An 18,005-nucleotide genomic window follows, 5' to 3' on the forward strand; every position below is an offset into this window, starting at 1 on the left:
ATTTTACAGAAACCGGTTTTTGGAAACAGATTCTATAAAGTTGAGGGCACGCGACCACACTAAGCACATTAATTCAGCAGTGTGCATCCATGTACCAAGGCTAGCATCAATTTCCAGAGCGTTGCATTGCGGGTAGCTATCCCATAGTTCCCGCAGTCTCCCCTGCCCATTGGAATTCTGGGTTGAGATCTCAATGCCTGATGAGGCAAAAACAGTGTCATGGGTGAGTCTGAGTAAATGTCATCACTCAGTCCTCCCTCCGTGAAAGCAACGGCAGACAATCATTTCGCGCCCTTTTCCCTGGATTGCCCTGGCAGACGCATAGCACGGCAACCATGGAGCTCATTCAGCCTTTTTTCACTGTCAAAGTATGTCTACTGGACGGTGCTGACAGACGCAGTACTGCAGCACCACACAGCAGCATCCCCTTGCCTTTTGCAATTTAGCAAAGATGGTGATCAGTCATACTGTACCGTCTGCTGCTTTGCAAGTTGGCAATAACCGTTACCAGTTATACTGTACCGTCTGCTGCTGTCATGGGTGCTCCTGGCCGGCCTCAGTGGAGTTGGCTGGGGGCGCATGGACAAAAATAGGAATGACTCCGCTGGTCATTCCCTTCTTTAAATTTTGTCTAAAGGGAAAGTCAGTCCTGCCCAAACTATCAGGCAAGCCTACTAAAGAACCAGACAGGCAAATGGCCACTCCGGGTCAGAGCCCCAGACATCCCGCAGAAATGATGAGCTGCATGCTATTCTAGGGGGTGCCCCTGCAACAACCCCACCCGTTGCTTCCCTTCTCCCCCACCCCTCCTGGGCTACCATGGCAGTGTCCCCCCGTCTGTGTGATGAAGTAATAAAGAATGCAGGAATTTGAAACAACACTGACTTTATTGCCTCTGCAAGCAGAGTTCAAAGTGGGGAAGGGAGGGCAGCCTCCAGCTGCTATGATATTCCAGGCAGGACTGAATCTCCATTAGAAGAGAATGCCCTGGGAGTCATTCCCATTTTTGCCCAGGTGCCCCCGGCCGACCTCACCAAGGCCAGCCAGGAGCACTCATGGGATGACGAGATACCAGTCCTACTGTACCGTCTGCCGTCCGCAAGGGAAGGGAAGGGGATGCTGCTGTGAAGGGCTGCAGCACCATGTCTGCCAGCAGCATCCAGTAGACATACGGTGACATTGAAAAAAGGTGAGAAAGGATTTTTTTCCCTTTGCTTTCACGGGGGGGAGGGGAGAGAATGACATATATCCTGAACAACTCGCGACAATGTTTTTGACCCTTCAGGCTTTGGGAGCTCAGCCAAGAATTCAAATGGTTTTCGGAGAGTGTGGGAACTGTGAGATAGCTACAGTCGTCAGTCGCCCTTCCCTCCATGAGCGTCCATTTCATTCTTTGGCTTTCTGGTAAGCTTGTCTCAGCTCCTTAAGTTTCAGCACTGTGTTGTGTCCCTGTTGTGGCCTCTGTCCATCATAGCCTTGGAGATTTTTTCAAATGTTTTGGCATTTTGTCTTTTGGAACATAGTTCTGATAGAACAGATTCATCTTCCCATACAGGGATCAGCTTCAGTATCTCCCGTACGGTCCATGCTGGAGCTCTTTTTTGATTCTGTGGCTGTGTGGTCACCTGTGCTGATCGGCGCTCCACGTTGGGCAAAGAGGAGATGTAATTCAAAAGTTCGTGGGGCTTTTCCTGTCTACCTGGCCAGTGCATCCGAGTTCAGATTGCTGTCCAGAGCCGTCACAATGGTGCACTGTGGTATAGCACCTGGAGGCCAATACCGTCGAATTGCAGCCACACTAACTTTAATCCGACATGGCAATACCAATTTCAGCACTACTCCCCTCGTCGGGGAGGAGTACAGATACCGGTATTAAGAGCCCTTTATATCGATATAAAGGGCTTCGTTGTGTGGACGGGTGCAGGGTTAATGCGATGTAATACTGCTAAATTGGATACAAACTTGTAGCATTGACCAGGCCAGAGAGAGCAGCAGGTTTCCCCTATTGTTTCCTGCTCTTGTTTTCTTGACTAGTTTCTCTTCTGCACCAGCTAACTCTGCTACTTTGTGAGCCTGGCTAGCTCAGTTAGTAGCACAACAGGATCTTAATCTGAGGGTCCAGAGTTCAAGTCCCAGTCCCTGGTCAGGTGATAAACTTCTCACTGTATCTTAAAAATCTGTCTTTCTGGAGTCCTATTTCATGTTTTTTCTCTTCAGGATTTTGCCTTTCCTAAGAAGGGCCTTTGTGTGGGAGGGATTGAAGGGGCAACTTCCCGACAGCCCCTCTGTCCTTGCAGGCTGGAGGAATAAAGGCCTCTGGGCATATAGCATGTTCCTCCCCTGCACACACGTACACACAAAATATCCCTACGGAATTAGAATCACCTGCTGCCTTCCCCTGTCCTGCTGGATCTCCAAATGAGGATGCTCTTCAGCCTAAACCCATGTCCCCTCTTTGCCCAGTGCCCCTCAGTCCCAACTCTCAGTCCCTCCTATGCTCATTGCTCCTCACTCCCAACCAGAGCCTACTCCTCTTCACCCTTCTCCTCTGTCCCAACTCACAGCTCCCTCCGATTCCCAGGGCCCCTCAATCCCAACCCACAGGCCCCTCCTCCTCACGCTGCTCCTCAATCCCAACCCACAGCTCCCTCCTTCCCTCCAGCAGCAGGTGCTTCAGACCCCCTCAGGATGATTTCCTTGCAAGGTTTCTTGTATGAATCTGCATGTGGATTTTACAGTATGTTGGGTTGCTTGCCAAAATAATCACTTTTGGCTGGTGTTGGATTTTCAGTCTCCTGTTTATTGGGGCAGGAGAAATATGTCCTTATTGTGTGAATCGAGGGCAGCAGAACTATGCTTGGCAGACCCCAATGGAGGGACTCACCCTCAATTCAGTAGCACTTGCTAGGCAGGAGACATGGGTTCCAAAGCCAAGTGGGCTGGGGCCTTGGTCCTCATACTAAAATTTATGTGTTAGACCAACTTTAGACCAGGGTGGCTGTGGAGGGGTGAGTGAGTCCCTAGACAACATAGTGAGTACGGTGCCTTCTTATTTTCCCCTTTTCCACCCAGGATGGCAGATGAACTCTACAGAGGCACCTCTGGGCTTGCGCTGAGTAAGGACAACAGCTGTGAGTGGGGTGCAGAGAGGGGATGGCTTATGTTAAAGGACTTTGGATTTATGAACCATAGGGAAAAGGACACTGCCCAGCTTACTTGTGGGTGGGTCTTTTCCTCGTGGTTTAGGTTTACGTGGTGGGGCTACTGACATGACTTCTGCTAACCCTGGGCTTGCATTGCAATGTAGACATACCCTGAGAGTGCAGCTATATTGAGATAAAAGCCCTGTGGCCCAGCTGGCCTGGATGATCTGATTTGGGCTCCTGGGGCTCAGGTTGTGGGGCTAAAAACTGCAATGTAGACATTTGGGCTCAGACTGGAACCCAGGCTCGGAGACTCTCACCCCTTGTGGGGTCTCGGAGGCTGGGCTCAAGCCCAAGTGTCTACACTGTAATTTTATTACCCTGAAGCACAAGCCTGAATCAGCTGACCCAGGGTTTGAGAATAGTGACTTGGGTGTGTTAATGGCAGTGTAGACATAATGCCAGGCTATGTTCACACTACAGTGAAACACCCAGGGCTGCCCCATGCCAGCTCAGGCTCCCGGGACTTGGGCCATGGGGTGGTCAATTTGCAGTGTAGATGTCTTGGCTCAGGCTCAATACTGGGGTCTGGGACCCCACAAGGATGGGAGGGATTTTAGCAAGCCAAAAAGATAAAATGGCAGTGGAGTATTACCATGGACTCATGGCATTTCGCCATTGATCTGTCTGCTTTGGGGTAGGGACAATGACACGTCCTGCTATATTTGTTATTTCATAGGGTGGTTTAGGATTTTCATTCTCATACCCGGTGCACAAAGCAGGACTCAACCCTCAGTGCAAACTAAATGAGCTGTCCACAGATTCTGGCAGCCACAATGAGCCATTTGGTGTAAGAGCTCAGACCTGCCTCTGTCCCAGAGGGAGGGGGCCATCTGTGAGGGACTGGACCACTGTCTTATCAGCTCTTATCTCCCAAACTTTCAGTAACTCTATTATCAGTGCCTCTGAGTGTAATTTAAACCATAAGAATAACCACACTGGGCTAGACCAAAGGCCCATCTAGCTCTGAATCTTGTCTTCTGACAGTAGCCAATACCAGGTTCCCCAAAAGCCACTCCCCCAGCCACCACTGGGAGTTGAACCCAGAATCTCCTGCTTATAAGGCAAGTGCTTTAGCCAGCTAACCCATAGTGCCTGCATGTAGCTAAAACACCCTCTCTGACCACACCTGACTCCCTGCCATCTCCACCAGGACCTGACAAGCTTTGCGTGTGTTTGGATTCTGCAAAGCAGAGGAGCAGGTGAGGTTTTCCTTGCAAGCTCTGTGTGCGTGTGTGCGAATCTTTGGCCAGGTCTGCACTACAAAGTTATTTCAGCAGAATTATATTGCTCAGGTGTGTGAAAAACACACAACTCTCCCTCGGTCGGCAGATTGTGGCTGGTGTACACACTGCAATGCCACGTCTGGTGACAAAACTGCACTGTTTTGGTGACAAAATAAAACCATTTCGATGAGAGGCCTAGAGCTTTTTGCAGCAAACTTAAAGTGCCAGAGTGCCAGTGTAGATGCTGCCGTTCATTATAATACCATAACTGGCCTCCACCAGTATCCCACAATGCCCTCTGTGAACTTGCCTGCCCTGCATTCCTGCTACAGAGCCATGAGGCCCTCCCCTTTCATAGCTCCAGGAAGTTCTGACAGCTGAGCCTGCTGCTCTGCTCCTGCAGCCAGGAGCAAATCTCTGCCGTGGATGCTGCTCTCTCCTGCCCTGCGAACACACAGCAGGGTGGCAGGAACTTCCTTACAGTGGGGGCGGCGGGGCATTGGCATCTGAACTGTGACACCACCATGACACCCCTTCCCTAGAGGAGGCTCCTACCTTCTAAACAGGGACAGCTGTTTTCTAGTAAAATCACTGAAAGGGAAGGAGAAAACTCAAAAGAGGTTCCTCCTGGCACTCAAGGCCGTGAACCTGAATACTCTCTCAGTCCTCAAAGAGAGACCTGGAGAAGGAGACTTGCTGAAGCAAAGCCACAGGGGTCTCTGACGTTTCCCTGGCCCCTCGCTTCCCTCCTGCGTGGCTGATGTCAGCATCTCTCTGTGAGGTCACCACTTCCCCACTATCTTTGACCAATAGTGTGAGGTCCTGCAAAAGGCCTTTGTGATGTCACTGCCACACCCCTCCCTTGCTGGGCTAATGTCCTGCCCCTGGCCAGGCACTTTGGAGGTTTGAGCTACTCCCTGTGGTCACCCCACTCAAGGAGCGTTCGTACTAGGCAGCAAGCCGGCTAGACAGGAAAACTTCAGACTCTGCTCCCAGTGCTACACTCAGTTTTTTAGAAATTAGTCAACTTTATGGCCAGAAGAGACCATTAGAGTATCTAAACTGACCCCCTTCATATCACACGCCTCCTGTATGACATAAGAGCTACTTTGGGGGAAAGGCATCTAGTCTTCATTGAATGACATCAGGAGATGGAGAATCCACCACTTTCCTTGGTAGCTTGTTCCTGTGGTGAATCATCCTCACTGCTGAATTTTTGGGCCTTAGTAGTAATATGAATTTATCTCTTTTCACCTTCCAACCATTGGGTCTTGTTATGCCTTTCTCTGCTCAGTTAAAGAGCCCTTTAATACCCAGTCTTTTCTCTCTATTAAGGCACTTCAACACTTCAGTGAAATCACCTTTCAATCTTATTTTGATAAGCTAAACAGGTGGACCTCTTTCCATATCTCCCTAGAAGGCATTTTTCTCCAGCCCTCAGAACATTTTGGTGGCTTTTTGCTGCTCCAGCTCCAATTTCACAATATCTTTTTCAAATGAGGAAATCAAAACTGGAGGTGGTATTCCAATATCAGTCTCACTGATGCCGACTCACCTCCTGTGACTTTATTGACATAATCTGCAACTGTATAGATCACCATTGCGACCACTGTTCTATATTTGCAGCCAATATGGTAGAAAGGTTGTCATGTAAGGGGTCTATGGAGAGGTTCTGATTGGGGGATTATAATGATGCTATCTCTAGATGTGTATCATTTTTGTAGTTGACGTTATCAATATTGGCTTTATGCTGTCTGTATTTCAAAATTGTGCTCTGCTTCCGTGGAACACCCCAGCCAGACAAGTTGGTGTCAGTTCTGCCTATCCTGCTTGATGGCCCATTAAGGACCATCAGCTATACAGCTGACCCACTGAGAGAAGTCAGATATGCCTTGTGACTCAGCAAGGTATGCAGGGACCTGCCTATGGACAGAACTCCAAGGTTTTTCTGTGCCAAGTGCTGAATAGAGTGTCCTTGGGACAAAGAAAGCAAAGACCACATGGCAAGAGACTATAAAAGGCTGATGCCTCGTCTCCAATCCTGCTTCATACCTGGAGGGACTTTGCTAGAAATTGAAGCTCTGTACGAAGGACTGAATGACCCATCCCAGCTGTGGATGGACTCCAGAGACTTGATTTGCAGTTTATTCCATCACTGTTACAAGCCTGAACCAAGAACTTTGCCATTACTGTATGTGAAGAGTTAAAATCCATGTGCATTTTATATAACAACCTGGTCTATGGATTGTGCCAGCTCTTTTCCAGACCCAAAGTACAGAGTATGGTCAAGGGACCAGAAGCCTAGCAAATAGTGACCAGCTAAGAGAAAGCTGGGGTAAACAGAAAGCCTTGCTTGCTAAGATAGGCCTGGTCAGCAAATTGCCAGGTGTTGGAGCTAAGAACTAAATCATTGTGTCTTATTCAAAGTTGCAGACTGAACAAAGAATCCCTGTTCCTATTGTGTTAGTCTCTTCTGTAGGGAGACATTCTTCCCACAGATCCAGCCTTGAGTTTATGAAAAGTTGGCACATGTCAGTATAAGATACGGCATCCTTCCACCTCCCTTCCCAAGGACCAATGCCTGCCTTCAGACACACAGAAAACAATCTTTATTGCCATATACTTTCACTGTTTCTTTGCTTTAACCCCTAGGAATGTACCTGTTGGACAATCAAAGGAGTTGCTCCATTCCTATGGACCCCAAATCAGAATTCAACGTATATATTTTATACTACTAACATTTTATCAAAGTATTAATGAAATGTTAACTTGCTAACTTGAGACCATGGTGGAGACATTATGTAACCTGTTAACCATTGGCTACTGTGCTATCTTGTCTTGCTGCAAAACCTATCCCAGGGTTTGGAACTGCCTATGCCGTCACTTTCCTCCACTCATGGAAAATCTATATATTCTATTGTAATTAATTAGCAGTGTCTCTGAACCTAATAAGCAAGGTGACACTCTGCCAGCACTGTGTGTAATAAACTCCTATTCTTGACTTCTACATGGTGGAGATTTATGTCCTTTACAGACACCTGCTGAATAAAGAGGAGATTCAGCATCCAGCTTGGCTGAATGTGTCTTCTCTCCCCACAGCTTGGTGATCTTCTGAGGAAATGGAGAAGACTGCCTTTGCCTAGCTGTACATTGCTTGCAAAAGAAACAGGTCTTTTTGGTGACAAGTGTTGAAAGGAGCCATTAGACAAATGTGGAGACAGGAAACATGTCCCCCAACTCAACTGGCATCTGTGGATGCTGAAGCCACAACACAAAGTGCTAAACCGTATATGGGCACAGCTGGTGTCAGAAGAGTCTCTACCAAAGCCTTTTCCCACCAGCAGGGGCCTCTCTGTGCACAGAACTCCTGGTAGTGTGATGGCTGCAGGCAGTGGAGAACTCTATTTTGGCATCTCTTTGTCGGTGAACATCTGCAGTGGCTGTTTAGAGGTCTCTGGATAGTGATCTTTGGGAAGAGCTGGCTGAAGTGTCTTCCTAGTAACCAGGAGATCGTGGCTTGGCCTGCCAGTTCTTCCTTGCAAGTCTTGAGGGAAATGGGGAATGTCTGTAGTTTGGAATTTGCAGGTGTTGTCCTGGACCATCAAATGGAACAGTTGCAAGTACTTTTTTTTTTGAGGCAGGCCCCATGGCTTAGCTGGCTAAAGCACCTGTTTAGTAAACAAGAGATCCTTGGTTCAACTCCTAGTAGTGCCTTGTTGTGTGAGTTTTGTCTCCTCTGCTCACATTTTCCTGTGTCTTTTCAGGAAACAGAAGAGACCTCCCTTGGTATCCAAGTAATTGCTTGCTAAGGAAAAGGCTTCTTTGGAGAGAAGCATTGGAAAGAATCAAATCACAAGCCTGGAGTTGATGAAAAGGCTGCTGTGACTGGCATTAGCATGGTGGTTGCTTCAACTGCAATTGCTGCAACACGAAACCCTGCGCCACACGTCCTTGTGTTTCACTGGGGATGTCCACACACAGATGTCATGTCATCTTCCCTTTGATTGTCACTGATGAAAAATGGAGCAGCTGGGAGAAAAGTCCCAGAGGCACCTGCCAGGTAAAGTGGAGGTTAGAGATGCAGCACCCAGTGGTGCCTTGCCAAATGTGTCTGCTCTTCCCATCTTTTGGTCAATCTTTTGAGGAAGCAGAGAAGACTGCCTCTGCCTTGCAGTGCAAATGCTTCCAAAAGAAACTGGTCATTTTTTCTGACAAGGGTTGGAAGGAGGCACCTAAGAAACGTGGAGACAAGGAGAAGGTCATCGTAACTCAACTTGCATCCATGGCTCTTGAGGCCACAACGCAGAGCACTGAGCACTGTACGACCACAGCTGGGGACAGCAGGGTCTTTTTCAAAGGCATTTTCCACTAGCAGGGTCCTCTCTGTGCGCAGAATTCCTGATAGTTTGATGTCTGCAGACACTGGAGATCACTATTTTGGCATCTCTCTCTCTCTGTCGCAGTGAACATCTGCTGTGGTTGTTGAAAGTCTGTGATGGGATCTCCAGGATGCAACCTGAACCGTGGGACCCCTGAGCCCTTTGTCCCACGGCCTGGGCTCCCTCTCACACTCTGATGCTGTGAGGAGTTAAGAATCTCTGGCAGATATTGCACTTACACACACATCCACAGGTAGGGACACAGCCAACTGGGTTACATGAATGCTTCTCCTAGCCACTCATAAAACCAACGATAAAGAGCCTCCCTCCAATTCCTCCCAGCTCTGCATCCCTGCACCCCTGGATCATACCATCTTGCCTTAATCAGAAGCCTGATCAGTGTGAGTTTATTATGCAGGGTTCACCCCTCCCTCATTGTGAATAGTACATGAACCAGCCTTGTAATGGAGCTGAGATTTCCCAAGAACTTCAGGCAAAATACACTAAGTACAGCATAAAACAGATTTATTAACTACAGACAGATGGAGATTTAAGGCTTATAATTGGTATGCATAAAAGATCAAAGTAAGTTACTACGGAAATTAAAAATAAATTCACAATCTAAACTTTACACCTTATTACACTAGGCCATAGTTAGGTTATGCACACAGGAAGGCTTAATGCTCGAGCTGCAGCACATGCTGGGCAGGCTTGAGGCCGGGCTCCCCATGGCAGGAGAGAAGAAGAAAACTCAGCCCCTGGGGGGCAGGTTGGGGCTTCCTGGATCCCATTTGCTCACAGCCAGCACTCTGCCCCCACTCCCAAGTCATTAATGACGCCCCCAGGTCGGCCAGAATGGAGCCGTGGTTTTCACTGCACCAAGTCCACTTATAGCTTACAGGCAACTCCCAAACCCGCCACAGCCCACCGTCTCAGCCAGAAAGGAGCCCACTCAGCCTTGCCATTGCTGCTTTTCCTTCCCCCCAGAAGCCTTCTTCTCCTGGGCTGCAAGGACCCATCCCTGGGATGCCAACAGGCAGGCACAGGGGTCTGACTCCCAGAAGCCAATCGCATCTCCATTGGTTTGGCCCTCAGAAGGGCAGATGGGAGTTTCCTGGATCCCAGTTGCTCACAGCCAGCCCAATCCCCACTTCTAAAGCCATCAGTCACTCCCCCAGGTTGGCCATAAAGGAGAAGCCATTCTCCACTTGGACTCAACTTTGCTTGTTTTCCTTTCACCCAGAACCCCCCTTCTTCTCCTGGGCTGCAAGTAGCCATCCCCAAGAGGCAGGCACAGGATGCATAGCCTGAAATGAGGGACTCGTGGCAGTTAAAGGCACTGCTGCACTCTCAGAAAACATCCCACCCCTGCACAAAGGGGGATAGAAGAGCCTGCCAAAGCCTTGGAATGAACCAGAGACCTTTAGTCTAGCACTCTCTCAACTGAACTACTTCAGCAGCTGCTAGGTTTCTTTTTGGCCTCCTGCTTTTCTGTGTGGGATGTTGTTGTCAGCTGTGGCACAGAAAAAGGACGTCATTGCGAACGGCCCATGAAGGCAAGATTCACTTTTGCCTTCCTTGCTTGGCTTTACTCGCTTCCTCGTCCTATTTCTGCCTTAGTTCCTGGGTTTCCTGAAGGTGATGGGGGCCCAGTGGTGTGAAGAGGAAGTTGGGCAGCTATACCCTAGAGGCAAAAGTCCTGCTGCCACTTGCCACCCCCCTCCTTCTCCCAGCTTCACAAATTGGCTGCCAGGGACTTGGTGCCCAACAGCGCAATGGAAGACAGTAGACAAAGCCACCCTCACCTTGAAGCTCCAGCTCATTAAACCATATCGACAGTCGATGATGGCCAATGAGAGACTGACATTGCTTGCTATTTTAGCACTTGGAAATGCCATTGGCCAATCTTTGGATCTCTGTAATGTTGTGTTTCAGTTCATGGGGGCAAAGGCAAGAAAAGTGACCTTTGAACTAAAGGCCTGGGGTAACATTCTACTGCTGTCTCCTACTGTAACACTATTTAATACTGGCCCACCCTGTGCTGGTGACAGTTCCATTTCTAGGTGTTAGTACATTTCAGTTACTGTTAACATTGAAAAGATTCTATGTGCTCAGAGGAAATGAATTTGTTTTATTTGCTTATATATATGGCATGAATAAATACAGGTTCATAGATTCATAGATTCTAGGACTGGAAGGGACCTTGAGAGGTCATCGAGTCCAGTCCCCTGCCCTCATGGCAGGGCCAAATACTGTCTAGACTATCCCTGATAGACATTTATCTAACCTACTCTTAAATATCTCCAGAGATGGAGATTCCACAACCTCCCTAGGCAATTTATTCCAGTGTTTAACTACCCTGACAGTTAGGGAGTTTTTCCTAATGTCCAACCTAAACCTCCCTTGCTGCAGTTTAAGCCTATTGCTTCTTGTTCTACCCTTAGAGGCTAAGATGAACACGTTTTCTCCCTCCTCCTGATGACACCCTTTTAGATACCTGAAAACTGCTATCACGTCCCCTCTTAGTCTTCTCTTTTCCAAGCTAAACAAACCCAATTCCTTCAGCCTTCCTTCGTAGGTCATGTTCTCAAGACCTTTAATCATTCTTGTTGCTCTTCTCTGGACCCTCTCCAATTTTTCCACATCTTTCTTGAAATGCGGTGCCCAGAACTGGACACAATACTCCAGCTGAGGCCTGACCAGCGCAGAGTAGAGAGAAAGAATGACTTCTCATGTCTTGCTCATAACACACATTTTAATGCATCCCAGAATCACATTTGCTTTTTTTGCAACAGCATCACACTGTTGACTCATATTTAGTTTACAGATCCTAGCCTGCAAATTTGCCATCTTATATGACAGAGAAAATCATGCATCCAAACTGTGCATCAAAAACATGAACTGAGCTATAAGTGCAATGAAAAATAAGATATTCAAAAGTTTAACATGGGGGCGGGGCACTGAAGACACTTCTTGCCTGGGATGCCACTTGGTCTAGGGCAGACACTGTCAGGGAAAGCAGGACTTACTGTCACATGCCTATTTTCAGGCTGTAATCTGTGGGCACCCTGCTCTGGGGGAGGGATCGTGGTAGCCCAGACTGAGGCTGAAACAGGCCCCTGATTGAGGGGGTGGCTGCATGGTTTACAGCACTCTGATGTCTCAGACAATGTGTCTCTCCCAAAGCCTCAAATCTGCATCCTCATAAGGCTCCTGAGCTGCCTCCGCTCCTTTCACAGTCTATAGCAAGGAGCAGCAGCAAGGGTCAGGGATGAGCCATAGGGCACTAGGTGGGGAGCAGAGGCTCCAGGACCCCAGAGTGTTTGCCTGTCTGGGCATTTTGGCTGAGACCTCAGGGACACATTGTGAGGCAGAATCCCAGGCATCTGTATGAAAGGAGCATAAGGACGTAAGAACGGCCAGACTGGGTCAGACTGGGTCCATCTGGCCCAGTGTCCTGTCTTCCCATAGCAGCCAAAGCCAGGTGCCCCAGAGAGAATGAAAAGAACAGGGAATCATCAAGTGATCTATCCCCTGTCACTCGCTCCTAGCAAACAGAGACTAGGGACACCTTCCCTGCCCATCCTGGCTTAGAGCATGTCCTCCATGAATTGGTTTAGCTCTTTTTTTGAACCCTGTTATAGTCTTGGCCTTCACAACATCCTCTGGCAAGGAGTTCCACAGGTTGACTGTGCGTTGTGTGAAAAAATACTTCCTTTTGTTTGTTTTAAACTTGCTGCCTATTCATTTCATTTGGTGACCCCTAGTTCTTGTGTTATGAGAAGGAATAAGTAACACTTCCTTATTTACTTTCTCCACACCAGTCATGATTTTATAGACCTCTATCATATCCCCCCTTAGTCATCTTTTCTCCAAGCTGAAAAGTCCCAGTCTTATTATTCTCTCCTCATATAGCAGACACTCCATATCCCTTTCTGAACCTTTTTCAATTCCAATACATCTTTTTTAAGATGCGGCGACCATATCTGCATACAGCATTCAAGATGTAGACATACCATGGATTTATATAGTGGCAATAAGATTTTCTCTCTTATTATCTATCCCTTTCCTAATGACTCCCAACATTCTGTTCGCTTTTTGCCGGCCGCTGCACATTGAGTGGATGTTTGCAGAGAACTATCTACAGTGACTCCAAGATCTCTCACTTGAGTTGGAACAGCTATTTGACATCCCATCATTTTATATGTAGAGTTGGGATTATGTTTGCCAATGTGCATCACTTTGCATTTATCAGCATTGAATTTCCTCTGCCATTTTGTTGCCCTTTCACCCAGTTTTGTGAAATCTTTTTTTAGCTCCTCACAGGCTGCTTTGCACTTAACTATCCTCTGTAGTTTGGGATCATCCTCAAATTTTGTCACCTCGCTGTTTAGCAGATCGTTTATGAATATGTTGAATAGTCCCAGTGTAGACACCACTAGTTGCCTGTTTGCATCCTGAAAACTGACCATTTAGTCCTACCCTTTGTTTCCTAGCTTTTAGGATCAATAGATCCACGTGAGGACCTTCCAGAGGTGAAAGTAAGCTGGTGTGTTCCGGTGTGGGGTACTGGCAAGAGTGGGTATGCTGGGCCAGCCCGGCCCGGCTTCCCCAGGCTGGTGATTTAAAGGGCCCAAGGCTCCCTGCAGTGGCCAGAGCCCCGGGCCCTTTAAATCGCCTCCCAAGCCCCCCTGCCAGAGCCCCGGGGAGCAAATCACTGCCATGGAACACTGCTCTCTCCCACGCTACGAACACAGAGCAGGGGCAGCGGGAGCTTCCTTACAGTGGAGGGGGACACCGTTGTCTGAACTGTGGCACCCCCGTGACACACCTTCCCCAAGGACCCACACTCACACCACCTCTCCCCCCAAGGCCACACCCATGCCCAAACCTCTCTGACCCCTCCCCTAAGATCAGCCCCCCCCAAGACTCCACCCTTCCCCCCACTCCCTCATTTGTCCTAACAGCCAGTAAAGAGTGGTGGGACCATGGCCCTCTAACCCCCTCTTCTAGCACTCCTGACACAGAGCTAAGCAGGCAGCAGTGTGTGTCACAGAGGCTGCTCTGCTAGCAAGGGAAGCAGGAGCTGATGTTGGGGCTGTCCCCTTCCCCCAGCCTCAGGACTGGTTGCTTCCAGCAGCTGTCTGAACTTACAAACAGTGTGCCCACACACTCCCTCTCCCCACACACACACACATTCGCTACCCCACCACGCACATTGCAGTTGAAAAGCAGCTGCAAATCTAGTAGGATTCCCATGGAACAATGGGATACAGAAGCCTGCATCATGTGATGCTGTACCAGCCCAGGAGGCATTGCAAACCCTTCCCAAAGCACCTGCAGCCAGTTGCACAGCTACCCACAGTGCGCTGTTCTCTGTGGCCATCCAGGATTCTAGCCTGGATGTGCTCTCATGACACAAGGGGCATAGTGTGGACATGCAACAGCTGTTTAATTAAAACACTTTAAAGCCACATTACCCAATAGTGTAGATATAGCATGAGAGTGAGACAAGACCCAGCTCTGTTGAAACTGAAGAACCACAACTTCCTCCGTAGTTGGCAGGATTTGAACCTGTTCAGGGAGACCCCAATGGATTTCTAGCCCATCGCCTTAACCACTCGGCCACAACTACTTGCTTGAGATGTGTCTCTCACTACACTCTAGCTCTGTTCTCACTGAGTGATCAATTCCAGATGTTTCCTCAGACCCTCAGCTTCCACAACACACTCACTGCTGTGCCATTGTGTAAGTGTGTCCATGGCTGAACTGCAAGAATTCCTGCTCATTTCCCTTCTGGCTGGCGCATGAGGAGAGTGTGTTTGTGGTCAGTGATGTTCCTGTAGATTGTTGTCCATTTCCTGCCTTGATCATTCAGACAGTTCATTTACCATCATATCCCCATCACATCAGTGATTGCGATAGCAGGGGGCAGGTTTTCTCCGGGGCACTGAGATTTGTCAGGGGGTTGGTGGCTCCTTTCTTTCCGCACCCTGGAGTAAACTCAGTTTTTATTCCATCCTTGATGTTTCAAGGAATAACTAGAGATGACCAAGGAAAGAGGTGGACAGGGCGGGTCTTATGGGCGGGGCAGAGAGGTGCAAGTGATGGGCAGGGCCGGTCTCATGGGCGGGGAAAAGAAGTGTGGGTGGTGGACAGGGCAGGTCAGGGGAGGGGGTAGAGAGGTGTGAGTGCTGGGCAGGGCTGGTCTTAGGGGAGAGGCAGAGAGGTGCAAGTGGTGGACAGGGCTGGTCTTAGGGGAGGGGGCAGAGAGGTTTGGGCAGTGTGAGTCTCAGGGGAAGGGCAGAGAGGTGGGTGCAGCAGGCAGACCTTGGGGTAGGGGGTGGAGAGGCACAAGGAGGCCTTCGGGGAGGAGAGGAGCAAGCAAAAGGTGGACCAGCAGGCCTCAGCCAAAGACGAAGAGCAGGGGTGGGAAGTGGCCAAATGGGAGTGAGGGCAGAGCACAGGTGGGGCCTCAGAGGGAGGAGAATGAGCCAAGGGGGTGGAGTGGGCAGGGCCACCCAGAGGATTCAGGGGGCCTGAGGCAAAACAATTTTGGGGGCCCCTTCCATTAAAAAAAGTTGCAATACTCTAGAATACTATATTCTCTTGGGGGCCCTGCAGGGCCTGGGGCAAATTACCTCACTTGCCCCCCCTCTGGGTGGCCCTGCCCCCAGCCTCTCCTTGTAAGTCCCCTGCCCCCTAATCATTTTTGTTTCCCTCCCCTAGACTCTCTCCAATTTGTTTCTGTAGTGGGAGGGCAAAAACTGGACACAATGCTCCAGATGTGGCTTCACCAGTGCCGAACAGAGGGGAATAATCACTTCCCTTGATCTGCTGTCAATGCTCCTACTAATCCAGCCCAGTACGACCAGTTACCCATATTGAATGCAGTCCCAGCAATATTTGATCAATTGGTTACTGTCCATTCAGGAGGTTCTTTCCTACCTATTCATAAAGAATGAAGATGCTCTAAGCTGATAGGGAAAATAAAAAATCCCCTCCATATACCAGAGCTGTTCTGTTATCAAGGTTTTATAGGCCCAAGCCCTTGGCTGAACTAATTTGACTTCCTTAAAAAACTTGTTTTTCTCGCTGTCAGACCACAAAGACATACTGTCTGGGATAGGGAAGTGGTCTTGGGACAAGGGGCCCCTGGGTGCCATTTCAGCTTTGTGTGATTATAGTGTGGCAACAATCTGCTTGCCTAAGGTAACCGCAAGTAGGGGTAACAGAACAGTCAGGCCCACATGACCGCCACAGAACAATAACAGGATGGTTGTGACAGAATGCTGCTGAAGTTGCAATATATAGGCCATATAAGGAAAATTATCAATTATGTTTTGCAGAATTAGCACTGTAAGTATCAAATAAGGATGTATTGCTGTGTGACGTTTTGCAGTTTTAATCTTTATAAGCTTGGCAAAATTTGTAAAGGGCAGAGCAGCCTACCCTCTGCGTGGGGGAACTGCTGTCTCTCCCTGTGTGCACACTTGTACTCTGATATATCAATAAAAGAGCCTCAGGCTGTCTGATCTAATCAATAGGGTGGTGGTCTTTTCCCCGACAAAGCAGAGGAAAGAGAGCCGTCCGTCCGTGTAGTTAATCCATCTCCCCGAGAAGTGGTAGCTATGTCACTGGGGGAAGCTATGTGGGTGGGTGTGCAAGCTGTGGTGACTCCATGTATCTATAAGTTTAATCAAACCCCATTTTTAAAAGCACTGTGGTCTGGGAAGAGAACAGGAGATTTCTGAGGCAGGGCCTGTCCTTCGAAATCTTTAAGATCACTGACTTACCTCTACAGCCGTCATGGGGGTATAGCTCAGTGGTAGAGTGTTTAACTGCAGATCAAGTGACCCCTTACAAACCTCTTCCTTCAACAAAAATAATGGCATTTCCATTACATTCAGGAGTTCCACTAAATAGGGATCCCTGAAATGAATGGAAACATTCAATGTTTTCCTGTGCAAATGCAGAAAAACCTAGCAAACATGTGCCTCCACTGAAATCAGTTCCAATCCTCTACAGGATTAAAGAATCCTTACTGAGGTTGCAGGAAAAAAACATCCTGATGTGTAGAAAGAATAGTAAATACGGCAGGCGACCAGTTTGGCTTAACAGTGAAATCCTTGCTGATCTTAAACACAAAAAAGAAGCTTACAAGAAGTGGAAGATTGGACAAATGACCAGGGAGGATTATAAAAATATTGCTCAGGCATGCAGTAGTGAAATCAGGAAGGCCAAATCACAGTGGAGTGCCAGCTAGCAAGAGATGTCAAAAGTAACCTGAAGAAACCCTTCTTGTATGTTAGTAACATGAAGAAAGTCAAGGAAAGTGTGGGCCCCTTACTGAATGGGGGAGGTAACTTAGTGGACAGAGGATGTGGAAAAAGCTAATGGACTCAATGATTTTTTTGCCCCTGTCTTCACAAACAAGGTCAGTGCCCAGACTGCTGCACTGGGCAGCACAGTATGGGGAGGAGGTGACCAGCCCTCTGTGGAGAAAGAAGTGGTTCAGGACTATTTAGAAAAACTGGACGAGCACAAGTCCATGGGGCTGGATGAAATGCATCCGAGGGTGCTAAAGGAGCTGACGGATGTGATTGCAGAGCCATTGGCCATTATCTTTGAAAACTCATGGTGATCAGGGGAGGTCCCGGATGGCTGGAAAAAGGCTACTGTGGTGCCCATCTTTAAAGAGGGAAGAAGGAGGATCTGGGGAACTACAGGCCAGTCAGCCTCACCTCAGTCCCTGGAAAAATCATGGAATAGGTCCTCAAGGAATCAATTCTGAAGCACTTAGAGGAGAGGAAAGTGATCAGGAACAGTCAGCATGGATTCACCAAGGGCAGGTCATGCCTGGTTAACCTAATTGCCTTCTATGAGGAGATAACTGGGTCTGTGGATGAGGGGATGTTATAACCTTAGTCCCAGATTTGGACCTTAGCGTCCAAAACATGGGGGTTAGCATGAAAACCTCCAAGCTTAGCTACCAGCTTGGACCTGGTACTTGCTGCCACCACCCAAAAAATTAGAGTGTTTTGGGGCACTCTGGTCCCCCTGAAAAACCTTCCCTGGGGACCCCAAGACCCAAATCCCTTGAGTCTCACAACAAAGGGAAATAATCCTTTTTCCCTTCCCCCGCTCCAGGTGCTCCTGGAGAGATACACAGACACAAGCTCTGTGAATCCAAACAG

General features: G+C 48.5%; 1 non-coding gene across 1 annotated transcript; it reads right to left on the bottom strand.

The window, feature by feature from the left end:
- Positions 1-14,361: 14,361 nt before the first annotated feature.
- TRNAS-AGA lies at positions 14,362-14,443 on the bottom strand. The gene has a single exon. It is a non-coding gene; the product is annotated as a tRNA-Ser (tRNA).
- Positions 14,444-18,005: the final 3,562 nt, after the last annotated feature.

Source organism: Gopherus evgoodei, chromosome 16 (genome assembly GCF_007399415.2).
Source record: "Gopherus evgoodei ecotype Sinaloan lineage chromosome 16, rGopEvg1_v1.p, whole genome shotgun sequence".
NCBI classification, from domain to species: Eukaryota; Metazoa; Chordata; order Testudines; family Testudinidae; genus Gopherus; species Gopherus evgoodei.